Source organism: Durio zibethinus, chromosome 23 (genome assembly GCF_047325235.1).
Source record: "Durio zibethinus cultivar Kanyao isolate XHJ-2024 chromosome 23, ASM4732523v1, whole genome shotgun sequence".
NCBI lineage: Eukaryota > Viridiplantae > Streptophyta > Magnoliopsida > Malvales > Malvaceae > Durio > Durio zibethinus.
The window spans coordinates 183,306-198,195 of record NC_143184.1 but is presented as its reverse complement, the minus strand read 5'-3'; the positions used below and the strand labels follow the sequence as shown (position 1 = coordinate 198,195).

General features: G+C 35.6%; 1 pseudogene; it reads right to left on the bottom strand.

Annotated features, from left to right (window-relative positions):
* Positions 1 to 1,678: 1,678 nt before the first annotated feature.
* On the bottom strand, positions 1,679 to 14,690 carry LOC149512048 (uncharacterized; annotated as a pseudogene).
* Positions 14,691 to 14,890: the final 200 nt, after the last annotated feature.

Genomic DNA, 14,890 nt, shown 5'->3' with positions numbered 1-14,890 from the left:
ACAAAATTATATATTAATATCTAAAATAATCAAAATATAATATTTAATTTTAATTAATTTTCGTCTAACTTATATAAAAAATTTATCAATAATTTTCATCTACAATCTCTATGTATATCATATTAAATTATTAATCTCTTAATTTTTTTTTAATTATAAATCTTCAATCCCTCTAATTAGATTTTATCTAAAAAAATTTCAAAAATTAAAAGTTTTCAAACTTATAATTTAATAAAATTTTCAAACCTATATTTTTTATTTTTTAGTCTTTAATCTTAATAAGAGTAATAGATCATAAAATGCTAAATTTGTTAAGTAACTTAATTTTTTTGATACACTAATTGATATAATTTTTTTTATCACAAACAACTTTTAATAATTATATAATAAACACAATCTTCAATAATTATACAAAAATAACAAGAATTAATCTAATATCAAAAGAATTGACAATAATATAAATATCAAAATAACAAAAAAATATTAAAATTCAGATACAAAATTATAAATTAATATATAACACAATCAAAATATAATATTTAATTTTAATTATTTTTCATCTAACTTATACAAAAAAATTTATCAAAAATTTTCATTTAAAATCTCTATAAATTATATTAAATTATTAATCTCTTTTTTTTAATTATAAATTTTCAAAACCACTAATTAAATTTTATCTAAAAAATTTTCAAAAATTAATTACAAAATTAAATAAAAAAATTTAATCCCACCCTCCAAACACCCTACCACACCTAATCCTTCCCCACCCCCATCAATCCCTCTCCACCTTCTCCCCAACATCCCACCACACCCAATCCCTCCCCACCTTCCCCCCAACGCCCTACCACACCCAATCCTCCCCACCCCATCCAATCTCTCTCCACGTGCCTAATATCTCAAATTTGTTTAATTCTTTCTAGCAAACGATAAACCTTTCTAGAAATGCTACTTTCTTCTATTCATCTTTTTCTTCGTGTTGCCTTTTTTGGCTTTCTAGAAATTTCTTCTTATCTTTTTTTTTTCATCTCTCATTTTCTCTCACATCCCTTTATCACTGTCACTTATTGACTTGCCTAGTATCTACAGATACTTCATTCGTCTTTCAAACTCTCACAAGACAACAAATCATTTTACAAAAATTTTACAAAAAAAAAAAAGGTAATTTAATTTTCTTTTCTTACCTTATTTGATCTTGAATATTGATTGAAAACTTGAGGTTGATTTGAATTTGAATGCCGAAAATGTCGATTGAATGGTTGAAAGTTGAAACTTGAAATAATTGATCTGTTTTCTAGCTCGTTTTTAAAATTATTTTGATGATAAAGATCTGAGATTGTGAGCTTTATTTTTTGGTTTGGCTTTTACTTTACTTTTGCAGGTTTATTGTTTTATTCTGCAAACTTAAAATTTTGTTTTTTTCTTCAACTATTAGATCTGTGAGTAGAAAAACAGAATTGTGACAATAACGGTTCGTTATTGTCGCTATTGTCCGTTACGTTATTATTTTGCGACCGTTACTTTTCATTTTTGCTGTGAATAAATTTCTTAATCGCTTTTTATCTACTAATGGTGGCGGAGGGCGGTGCTACCGCAATTTTGCGGCCGCTATTCCGCTATCAAACCGTTATTTGAATCCCTATGCCGCAATGTAATTGGTTTCTGATAATAATATTCTGGCTCAGTTTCCTGCAGCAGCATCACTTCGGAACTGTTCTACAAGGGGAGGTAGGAGAAGAGCAAGCCTAGTTTTGTACCTCGCAATTCGTTTTAAACGTTCTTGTCTTAACCTATGACAAAGGACAGTCTCACACATAGTCATCTTCTGCATTCAATACATCCATTTGAGTTTAAATCTAAGCATTTAGTAGAAAACCAGAAAGATACCATTTGAGGAAAAATGAAAGATCAACAGGGAGACATTGGAAAATATTTGTCAAAAAACAAAGTCATTTCAACAGTTATTTATATTCTTCTATGCATTATCCGAACATCCTGTTCACACTAGCCCAGCTTGTTCTCTCCGTGCCTTGGTTACCAACTTAACCCCTGCCTCTAGCTTGTAAAGGTGAAATAGTACAAATTTTGCATTCCAATAACATCTTACAAAAGGGTGAAAGATCAATCTAGACCAAAGAAAAGTACATAATGCATAATGCTTCATAACTTTCCCACTGCTCTTTTTTGCGCTAGTATAAAATAAGACAGTAAAAAGCTTGTATCATGTGCTCTTCTAAAGCCCTAGCAGAAGAAAGACAACAATTACTATTAATGTTTTGATTTTCAGGAACCAGTATAAAATCATTATAGCAGCTAAATTCATGAGAAACACACTAAATTGCAAAGAAAGAAACTTACGTTGATCTGACCATTTTAGCCTGATCCATATGCCCTTTCAACAATTCTTGTGCTGACAAATTCTTGACTGATTGCTCATCCTCAAAGCAGAAAAACAGAAATTCAGCTCATTCTAAGAAAGGAAAAAAACAAATCAAATTGCTTAATCTGGTTTTAGGAACTATTGCAGCAATGCTGATGGACATGCAGCAATGCTGATGGACATGCAGCTATCCACATTTATCAGCAATAAGCGAACCTTCATTGGTTAATGAAAGATTAACAGTAATAGCAACACTAAAATAGTGTTTGTTATGAAGTGATCACTTTAAAAACATACGAAAATATACATGGTGATTAGATCACTGTATTTGATAAGCAATGACAGATCTTAACATTTGATTTTGAGAGGGCCAATTAATATTATATTATATTTTAATTTTTTCATTAATTTATCCTATTATATTATTAATATACATACATACATACATATATATATATATATATATATATATATATACACACAAGAAATGCACTACAAAAACTTACAAAATTATAAATTTTATCAATTCATAAACAAAGGTACAAAGAAACATAATATATCAAATAAATAATTTTATTTAAAATTATGAATGACATTTTTAAAAATATATAAATAAATTAATTGTTAAATATATATATTTCAAAATAAGTAAAAATAAAATATACCATTAAAAGAATAAAGTTAAAACTTTGAGATTAAAAGTTATGATGTCTTTTAAACTTTTATAAAGTGGTTTTAATCTAATTTTTATATTGAAAAAAATTGTATGTTAACTGAAAAAAAAAGATTAAAAGCAAAATTAAAAGTGGAAATTATATAGAGAGAAGTTGTACGTACAATTAACAATAATAAATATTAATAATTTAATATTTAAATTAAAAAATTGCTTTCTCTTAAAATTATAATTATTTCATATTATAAATTTTTATATTTTAAATTAATATTCATAATAATAAGTTCAAAAATAATGTGTGATTCTTTAATTTTTTATATAATATAATCATTTTATATTTTCTCTTTTTATGAATTTAATAGATTAGTTTAATTTTTTAATTCAAATATTTTTTACATAATTTATATTATAAAAATTAATTTACCCATTACAAGAAAATGAAAAATTAGTGGTAGTTTCTTAGTAGCGTTTCACTTAAAAACGCTGCTAGCTTCCGTGGTTTTATAAAACTTGTGACGTTTTGTATTAAAACGCCATTAAATATTCAAATAGCTGCATTTGTAGTTATAAACGTCACTAAAGATAAAAATTAACGGCGTTTATTCATTAAAACGCTTTGAATAATCCATTCATAAAAATTTAAGAGGATTATTAAAGGCATTTCTGATAGAAAACGACTTCAATAATCCCCTATAAAAAACATTAGGGATTATTAAAGATATTTTTGATAAATCTCATTTAAAAAATTGGAGGGGATTGTTGAAGATATTTTTAGTAAAAATGCCTTCAATAATCTCTTCATTAAAATTTAAGAGGATTATTTAAGGCATTTTTTGCCTGAAACGCCTTCAATAATCCTCTATAAAAAATTAGAGTGGATTATTGAAGGTGTTTTTGGCCAAAAATACCTTCAATAATCTCCTAATCAAAATTTAAGGGGATTATTGAATGCGTTTTTGATCAAAAATACCTTCAATAATCTCTTCATAAAAAATGAATTATTGAATCGATAATCCCCTTTTAAAAAATTAAATGAGATTATTGAAGGTGTTTTTTTTTTTTTTGTATATAAAAAATGCCTTCAATAATCCCTTCTAAAAAATTGAAAAGGATTATTAAAGGCGTTTTTGATAAAAAAACACATTTAATATTCTCTTTATAAAAATTTAAGGGGATTATTGAAGGCATTTTTGGTAGAAAATACCTTCAATAATCCCCTCTAAAAATTTGGAATTGATTATTGAAGGCATTTTTGATCAAAAACACTTTCAATAATTTTCTTATCAAAATTTAAGAGAATTATTGAATGTATTTTTTGCTTGAAATGCCTTCAATAATCCCTTCGTAAAAAATGAAATGAATTATTAAATGTATTTTTTGGCAAAAAATGCCTTCAATAATCCTTTTAAAAAAATTGAAAAGGATTGTTAAAGACATTTTTAGCCAAAACGCCTTTAACAATCTCATTATCAAAATTTAAGGGCAAACACATTCAATATTCTCCTTATCAAAATTTAAGAAAATTATTAAATGCGTTTTTAGCTTGAAACATCTTCAATAATCTCCTCATAAAAAATAGATTATTGAAGGTATTTTTTGTCAAAAAAGCATTCAATATTTTTCTCATTAAAATTTAAGAGGATTATTGAAAGCATTTTTTTACAGAAAATACTTTCAATAATCCCCTCTAAAAAATTGGAAGGGATTATTGAATGTATGTTTTGCTAAAAAATACCTTCAATAATCTCCTTATAAAAATTTAAGGGGATTATTGAAAGCGTTTTTGGTATTGAAGGTAATTTTTATCAAAAACGCCTTTAATAATTTCTTCGTAAAAAATGAAAAGGATTATTGAAGGGGTTTTTGACCAAAAATGCCTTCAATAATCTCCTTATCAAAATTTAAGAGAATTATTTAAGGCATTTTTGGTAAAAAAAATACCTTCAATAATCTCTTTATCAAAATTTAAGAGGATTATTAAATGCGTTTTTGGCCTAAAATATTTTCAATAATTCTCTCATAAAAAATGGATTATTGAAAGTATTTTTTTGTCTAAAACACCTTCAATAATCCCTCATAAAAATGAAAGGGATTATTGAAAGCGTTTTTGGTAGAAAATGCCTTTAATAATCCTTTCTAAAAAATTGGAGGGGATTATTAAAGGTGTTTTTGGTAAAAAAAATTAGAAAAGATTATTTAAGACATTTTTGACAAAAAATGTCTTGAATAATTCCCAATAAAAATGAGATGAATTATTTAAAGCATTTTTGGCCAGAAATGCTTTGAATAACCCTATTTATTTTTTTGTAAGAAATTATTTAAGGCATTTTCTGATAAAAAAAGTCTTGAATAATTTCTAAAAAATATTAGAAGAGATTATTGAAGGTATTTTTGGCTAAAAATATCTTAAATAATCCCATCTAATTTTTAATTAAAGAGGATTATTCAATACATTTTTAGCTAAAAATGCCTTGAATAGTTCTAAAAAAAAATTAAAGATTATTAGAGGTGTTTTAGCCAAAAATGCTTTAAATAATCACACTTTTCCACTACTAAATTTTTCTTAAATTTCAAATCCACAAGACTTCTTTTTTGCTTTTCTTTCCCCTACTCATTTCTTTTATTTTTGCTCATTTTAGGTCACTTTTTCTCATTTTCTGCCTAAGTTTCAGTCGTTTTGTGTCCAATTTTCATTTTTTTTCCTTTTGTTTTTGTAAATTTTAAGTTAGCTTTCTTGTAATTTTAGTCAAATCCCTAAACTTTCAGTCTGATTTGTTAGGTCAAATCCCTAAATTTTCTGTCTGATTTGTTGCATTTCTGCCATTGTTCAAACTCCATTTCAACATTGGCAATCTTCAGTGTTTGGCCGTTCTTTTTTTTTTTATCAATTTATTTCGTTATTGCAGCTTTGAGTTTTGTTTTGTTTGGTTGGTAAGATAAATTCAAGATAAAATAAAAAGTGAAAGAAATAGAATTTTTCTCTGAAAAACTTGAAATTGAACGTTAAATTTAGTTACAAACATGAATGAAATTTTAGGTTTAGTTTTTTTTTCAAAAAAATATTTTTTAAATTACTAAAAAATTGTCACTTGTTAACATGAATTTATTGATCCATTCAAGATGAAACCATTCTGAAATAGTCTATTATGTTTTTTTTTCATCTCATCTTGGCATTTGTTTTGTTTGTTTTTTTCGATCATTGTGTTTGATAAAACGATTTAATCTTGCTTGAAAGGATTTGTTGTGCATGAAAACTATCAATAACAGAATATGGTAGTGACCAAGGTGGGTAAAATCTTTCATCAAATGGTAATGTTCCAAATCTATGCATTCATCAATTTCACACATTTTAAATTTTTGATTAATGTACTAAAATAATTTGAATGTTATTGCATGTATTAAACTATGTGTTCCATCCATATTGAAACAAATTATGTATTTATAATATTTAGTTTATGAATTTAAGTTCATTTTTATTTCTTTTAATATTTTTTATTTAATGATAATAATCAATATTAAAAGAAAATTAAATTTTTTTTTAATTTCGCAACATTTGTACCTAAAAACACCTTTAAATGCCAAAATGTAGTGGTGCTTTTTACTATAAACGTCACTAAATTTAGTGACGTTTTATATTATAAACCTCTAAATTTAGCATCGTTTTATGATAAAAAGGTTGTTAAGTTAGTGGTGTTTTTCTAAAAATGTCGCTATTTTTCTGACGCAGGTATAGGCGACACTCTTAGCAGCATTTTTAGCAAATACTACTAATCTTTTAGTGGTGTTTATAAACATTGCTAAATATGGAAAAAAAAAACACCACTAAAAGCCTAATACTTTGTAGTGACCTATTAATAAATATATTTATCAATTTAATAATTTAATTATATTTTATTATAAAATAAATAAAATATTTTTAATATTTTACAAATTATCATTTTTAAATAACATTAAATACATTAACTTGTATAATTATTACAGTATGTATGGTTATTTTCATGTTTTTATATAAAATAATATTTAATTTTTAGTAATAATAAATACAATAATATTTAATTACTATGTATTAATAGTTAACAAAATAAAATAATTTCAAATCACGAATAATAAAATTATTTTGTTAATAAAATCACCTCAGTCAGATAAGAAAATGCAACCGGGATCCAAGAACTAGATAAATTTATAATCTTCTCGATTCATTTTCATTATATGGGCTAGGACTGACAGCTTGCTATTAAACGTGATCACCAATTGAGTTATTACACAGTTATGGTCGTGCTGTAGTTGGGTGATGGAAGGGGTGAATCGAAAATTATACACCTTCTAGCAATTTTGCATAAAGGCAGCTGCTCTCAAAACTTGTATGCAGACTCATGTAATTTTCAGCCCAATGTTGTTAGACTAGTTACCATTGCACCAGACACTTTTAGGTTCTTTCTCTCTCTCTGTCTCTCTCTCTCACACACACACACACACACTACTTTGCAAATCTTTCAATCATTTTATGACTTGCATTTTTGTACGGAGGCAGCTGCTCTGCAATTTGTACGCCCACTCCTACATTTGTCAGCCCAACACTCTTACACTAGTTACATCGCACCTGACACCAATGGTCTCTCTCTCTCTCTCTGACACACACACTTGACACGCACACAAAACTTTGCAAATCTTTCTCAAATCATTTTATGACATGCAATAATGATTATTATGTGACTACGGCTAACATGATCATATCAAACTTGAGAAACATATCAATACAAAACTTGGCGTTACAACAACAACAATAAAGGAACCCAACCTCCTTTTTATCTTCCTCTTCTTGTTTTTCTTCATCTTCTGTGTCCTTTAGCAAATTACCCATGACTGGTAAAGGTAAAGGTTGTGGAAGAGACCTGATAATATCTCCATATTGGGGCTGCTGTCAAAATTAAGATTACTGGTCATAATTGAAGGAATGAAAACAATAAGCTAATAGGTCTTTGATTAGTGTCCTTTACCAAACCCTGAATCTGACTAGGAAGCCCCCCATGTTGTCAAGGCACACGCTTAGTGTCACGGACTAAGTTTTCTCTCAACAAGCACTAGTCCGCGTGACACTTGAATGGACGCTTCCACCCAAGTCAGCCCTCAATAGATCGAGATCTGAACAAATAACCATAAACCATGGTTAGTCTCAAGCATTCACAATAAAGCACAATATATCAATATCAATCTCATCCATACACACAACAAGGCACATTCACATCGAGAAAGAAAAGAAACACATCGAGGCAACAATCGGGCATTCAATCGAGACGAATTTCATTAAAATCGGGGATCATACATCGGGACCTCCCACCATCACTAGGGCCAGGGGGGCAGCCCATGGTGGGTGGCCTAAGCTCGCATAGCACCCGGAGAGACAGCCCAACAATACCCTGCCGGCTCACCCCCTAAAGAGCCTTAAAGATTTTAGAGCTATGCTACCAGTAACCGTTACAATGTTTGAAATGGGGACACTTTTTCTAACACAATGGGTCTACCCGGCCATGGCCCTATACATGGGTGGCTCATGGCAACCTAAGTCCCGGTCATGGCCTTATACAAGGTTGGCTCATGACATCCTCCCCCACCTATTCTAACGACGTCCTCGTCGACTTGTTGGCTTGAAATTCTTCGATCTTCCTTTGAAATCTCTGGAGGTCGTGCTCTCTCTCCCAGCTGGTTTCTTCTAGGCCTAGTCCCTCCCACTTTACTAAGTACTCCCGAACTAGTCTTCGAGATATCTTGGTTTCCCTGTCAGCTAAGATCTCTTGGACTCGACGCTCTGAGGGTGATTTCATGGTGATGGCGGCTCTGGTTGGCTCTCTTCGACCAGCATCTGTAGGATCTGCATGGAATGGCTTCAAGTTGCTCACATGAAATACTGGGTACACCTTCATCCATTTTGGAGGGTCGATTTTGTAGGAAGTATTCCCCACCTTGGAAAGGACCCTTACTGGACCTTCGTACTTGCGCACCAATCTACGATCTCTCTTCCTCAAGAACCTGGTTTGTTCAGGGACTAATCGAACAAGAACCAAATCCCCAACTTGAAATTGTTAAGCTCTACGACCCTTGTCTGCCCATTTCTTCATCCGTTTTGACGCTTTCTCTAAGTAGGCTTGTGCGATCTCCGTGTTTTGTTTCCACTCCTTGCTGAGGTTGAATGTTCTGGGATTCTTTCCTTCATATTGTTCCAAGGAAGTGTGGGGTAGCCTTGGTAATTGTCCGGTGACCACTTCAAATGGGCTCTTGTTAGTGGAAGAGCTTTTGTTGGAATTAAAACAAAGTTGAGCAACGTCCAATAATGAGGGCCAGTTCTTTTGGTTGGCGTGGACAAAATGCCTCAAGTATTCCTCTAACAATCCATTGAACCGCTCTGTTTGGCCATCAGTTTGAGGGTGATAGCTAGAGGAGATGTTGAGTTGGGACCCCAAAATCTTGAAAAGTTCTCTCCAAAAGGACCCCGTGAATCTAGGATCTCTATCGCTGACAATGTTTTGGGGGAGGCCCCAATACTTGACCACATGTTTGAACAATAGTCGAGCTGTGTCCTCCGCTGTACAGTACTTGGGAGCAGGAATGAATGTGGCATACTTAGAGAACCGATCAATCACCACCAAGATAGCTCCAAGATCGCCAACCTTGGGTAGGCTCGAGATGAAATCGAGGGAGATGCTTTCCCACGGTTTGGTAGGTACCGATAAAGGTTCAAGCATACCTGCAGGTTTTCTCTTCTCAACTTTGTCTTGTTGGCAAATGAGGCAAGTCTTCGTATATTCCATCACATCTTGTCGCATTTGAGGCCAATAATATCCTTGTTTCAATAACGCCAATGTGCGCTGCCAGCCCGGATGTCCCGCCCATGGGGTGTCATGACACTCCCTCATCAGCATCTGTCTCAGACCTCCTGCTCTTGGCACAAAGACTCGAGGTCCCTTGGTCCACAAGACCCCATTTTCTTTCCAGAAATGTTTGGACTTCCCTTCTTCCACTAGCTTCAAAATGGCACAGGCTTGCGGGTCTTTCCCTAAATGATCTCCAATCAACTTATGGATGTCTGTAGTGGCTCTGCTAGCCACCATTGGGGCCATTCTTCTGAGGGCCGCTAACTCTGGCCGCCTGCTCAAGGCATCCGCCACTTGATTAGTCTTTCTCGCGGTATGCTCAAAATAAAAGTCGAACTCAGCTAAAAATTCCTGCCACCTAGCTTGTTTCGTCGTGAGTCTTGGTTGGGTGAGAAAGTGGCTAACGGCTGTGTTGTCTGTCTTCACGACAAAGTGTGCACCCAACAAGTAATGCCGCCAAGTCCTCAAGCAATGAATCACCGCAAGAAGCTCTTTCTCCTGGGCTCTGTATTTCCTTTCAGCTTCACTCAGCTTCCTACTTTCGAATGCTACCGGGTGATGTTGTTTTAAAAGCACACCTCCAATAGCAAAATCTGATGCATCCGTCTGGACTTCAAAAGGCTTTCCAATAAGGGAGAGCTAAGATGGGATCCTTCATAATAGCATCCTTCAATCCCTCAAAGGCCTCCTGGCACTCGTTCGTCCAACACCATTTATGTTCCTTCTTCAGTAGCTCCGTGAGGGTCGTGGTCTTACGAGAGTACCCTTCCACAAACTTTCTATAATAGTTGGCTAGTCCCAAAAAGGAGCGGAGCTCACTAACATTCTTCGGTATCGTCCACTCTTTGATGGCCCTGACTTTTTCCATGTCCATTCGGATGTGGCCACGTTCGACAATGTGACCGAGAAAATGGATTTGGGTCTGAGCGAATGCACACTTCTCCCTTTTTACATATAACTGGTGGTCCTGTAACCTTTGAAATACCTGGCGCAGGTGTTCTTGATGTTCTTCCAACGTGGAGCTATATACCACTATATCGTCTAAATAAATGACTACAAACTTGTCTAGGTAGTCATGAAACACCTGATTCATCAATGTACAAAATGTGACAGGAGCATTGGTTAGTCCAAAAGGCATAACAAGGAATTCAAATGCATCATACCGTGTTACACAAGTGGTCTTCGGCTCATCTCCCTCGAGGATTCTGACCTGATGGTATCCCGATCTCAGGTCCAGTTTGGAGAAGTACTTGGCCCCGCTCAATTGATCAAACAAGTCTGCTATGAGTGGGATAGGATATTTGTTTCTTACGGTGACTTTGTTCAAAGCCCTGTAGTCGACACATAAGCGCAAGCTCCCATCATGTTTTTTCTGGAATAGCACTGACGCTCCGAAAGGAGCCTTTGATGGTCGGATGAACCCAACTTGTAGAAGCTCATCCAACTGTTTTCTCAGCTCGGCCAACTCTGGCGGGGCCATACGATAGGGAGCTCTAGTAGGGGGTTTTGCCCATGGGAGGAGTTCAATTTCGTGGTCCACTGCTCGTCGAGGGGGTAGAACCTTGGGCAACATCTCTGGCATCACCTCTCTGAATTCTTCTAACACTTTCTTTACGTCATTGGGTATTGGTTCTACTTTCGGCCCTTCTTTGTAGATCGGTATGGCCACAAAAGAGGGTTCTCCTCTCTTTACCCCTTTCTTGAATTGCAAAGCCAAAATATTTTCTTCCCACTCTTTGGTAAGATATTGGCTGGCACCACACATGGGTGTTCTCCTAAGAACAACAAGCAGCTAGCAGCGGGGATAGGGATCACCTGAGCCAACGTCATGAAGTCCAATCCTAGAACGACATCAAAGTCATCCATGGGGGAGACTGTGAAGTCTACCTTCCCTTTCCATGGCCCCAATTGGGTTGTCACACTTTTCGAGCTTCCACTGATTGCAAAGGCTGGTGAATTGACCGCCTTCATTTCCCACAGTCTTTACTAATCTGAAGACCACACCTTTTTGCTTCTTCTGGTGTGATGAAAGTGTCGGTTGCACCTGTATCCACCATGGCCTTGGTGGCTTTCCCATTGATCGTCAAGTTCACGTACATCAAGCCTCTGCTTTGCTCTTTCTTTATAGTGTTCAATTGGGTGCGAAGGGCACTGAGGAATCTTATTGAGCCCATCCTGGCTGGCTCCTCTTCAGCTTCTTCAATGCTCTCGGGCGTTTTTGTAGACTTTTGGGATGAGGTCCTTAAGGCATTAAGGGCTCCTCGGTGCGGGCACTCAGCCACTCGATGCGGCCCCTTGCAAAGAAAGCAAGCAAGCGGTTGCCTAAGCTTGAAAATCCCTGCGTTGTTTGTCCTAGGTTGGGTGCTATCTCGCCCAAAGGACCTCCTGTCTGATCCCCAACTGAAGGGTCGGTCCAACCTAGTTATCTTTCCCCCACTCCCAAGATTAGAGCTACTGCCAGTTGGTGGAGGGTTCTTCCGTTTTAACGAACCATCATTAAAATCATGAAGACGTTCCGCTGCAGCCATAGCCGTCGTCACATCTTGCACTCTTTGCCTCTGTAGCTCTGTCCTCGCCCACGGCTTGAGGCCCTCAATAAAATGGAATAACTTGTCCTTTTCGGACATGTCCCTAATATCCAGCATCAGGGTAGAAAAGTTCCTTACGAACTCTCGCACCGTTCCGGTTTGCACCAACTCTCGAAGTCTCTTTCGAGCCATATAATCCACATTCTTCGGAAAAAACTGGTTTTTCAGTTCACGCTTCAGATCCGTCTAAGTCTTAATCGGGCACTCCCCATCAATAAACTTGGAGCGCCACCACAACTTGGCATCCCCCACGAGGTACATCGATGCCATTGTCACCTTGTCTTCCTCTGAACTTGTGTGTACAGCTCGAAAGTATTGTTCCATGTCGAACAGGAAATTCTCAAGTTCCTTGGCATCCCTCGCCCCCTCATAGCACCGAGGCTCCGGCACTTTGGGCCTTTGTCCCCTGTCCGTCGAGCTCGAACCTGAACTGGCCACCGCCATTTGTAGGATGCTCATCTGGGCCCTGAGCTCCTCAAACTCCTTGTGGAGAATGTTCAAGGCATCTCTAGCCTCTTCGCTCACATTGTGGAGAGTATCGGACAACTCTCGCTGGGTTATCTCGATCTCCTTCACTCGATCTTTTGTCACCATATGAGTTTTCATTGCGGCCACCGCGGCCTCAAGTTCCTCAATTCTCTGCTGATGACCCGGTCCACCACTTGTGGCCATCTCATCCATTTCTCTAGCACTTCTCAACCGTGCTCTGATACCACGTGTCACGGACTAAGCTTTCTCTCAACAAGCACTAGCCCTCGTGGCACTTGAATGGACGCTTCCACCCAAGTCAGCCCTCAATAGATCGAGATCTGAACAAATAACCATAAACCATGGTTAGTCTCAAGCATTCACAATAAGGCACAATATATCAATATCAATCTCATCCATACACACAACAAGGCACATTCACATCGAGAAAGAAAAGAAACACATCGAGGCAACAATCGGGCATTCAATCGAGGCGAATTTCATTAAAATCGGGGATCATACATCGGGACCTCCCACCATCACCAGGGCCAGGGGGGCAGCCCATGGTGGGTGGCCTAAGCTCGCATAGCACCCGGTGAGACAGCCAAACAATACCCTGCCGGCTCACCCCCCTAAAGAGCCTTAGAGATTTTAGAGCTATGCTACCAGTAACCGTTACAATGTTTGAAATGGGGACACTTTTCCTAACACAATGGGTTTACCCGGCCATGGCCCTATACATGGGTGGCTCATGGCAACCTAAGTCCCGGTCATGGCCTTATACAAGGTTGGCTCATGACACTTAGGCAATAAGGCACAGTGCAAGAAAACAAAAGCACCAAAGAGCCTTTCGGGTGAGGCACATTTGATGAGGCGCATGCCTGTTGTGCCTACACGCACTTTCTTGTGAGGTGGTAGGCACCAAAAAGCACACCTAATTGAAGTTCTCTTTCATTTATTTTATTTTCATTAACTACATCTTCAATAGTAAGCAAAGTGACAATATCAAACTCTCTATTTAATGTTTGAGCATTCAAAAACAGTATTGGACCACAAGGAAATTGTGCATGTTGGCCAAAAAAAGAAAAAAAAAGGAAATTTTGCATGTTTTGTAGGATAATCGGACCACTCTTTATAGTTACTATCAGGATTACATACCTTAAGCTTATTTTTTATATATGCACACACACACACATACCCATAGCCCCTTCACTCAGGTGAGCACTATTTTTGCACCTTGTGCCTCAGGCAATATGAGGGTTCTAGTGCCTCGAGTGTACTTTGTGTCCTTGACAACACTTGAAGCCCAAGCCCCGCCACAGGGTACATGGTAATTGAATTGTTACCATATCCTTAAAAGTTAAACCACTACTAATTCAAGATAAATATGTTTTTGTAGGAAAAAAACTGTTCTGTCTTAAAAAAGTCGTTCATAGGCAGGTCGTACAAAAAATAATATATCATTGTTCCAAGGCAGGTAAACTTTAAATGAATTCCCAGCAAAGATATGCAAACTTGAGTTTCATCTGTAAACCCATTTCTCAACCATGAATGGCAAAGAGCATAAACGGAAGCCCATTTGCTATTCTAACCTACAAAAGTAATTCAAAGGCCATTACTGTAGAGACGGTGAAATGAAAACGCAATGAATGAGCCAGCATATGAGGGAAATGAGATATTAGAGGTTACCTTTCGATCCCTAACATTGACAAGAGAATTATCTTTGGTTTTGCCCCTAGAAAAAACAGGGGAGAAATAAGAAGAGGCTTGAATGTTGACAAGACATCTGAAATTTAAAAAAAGAAAAAAAGAAAAGAAAAGATGATATAGATTACCTGATTTTTTATAGCCTTTAGTTTCAGAAAGTGAAGATGGCGTTGAAGCAACCTAAAACAAGTATTACATTTCTTAGAAC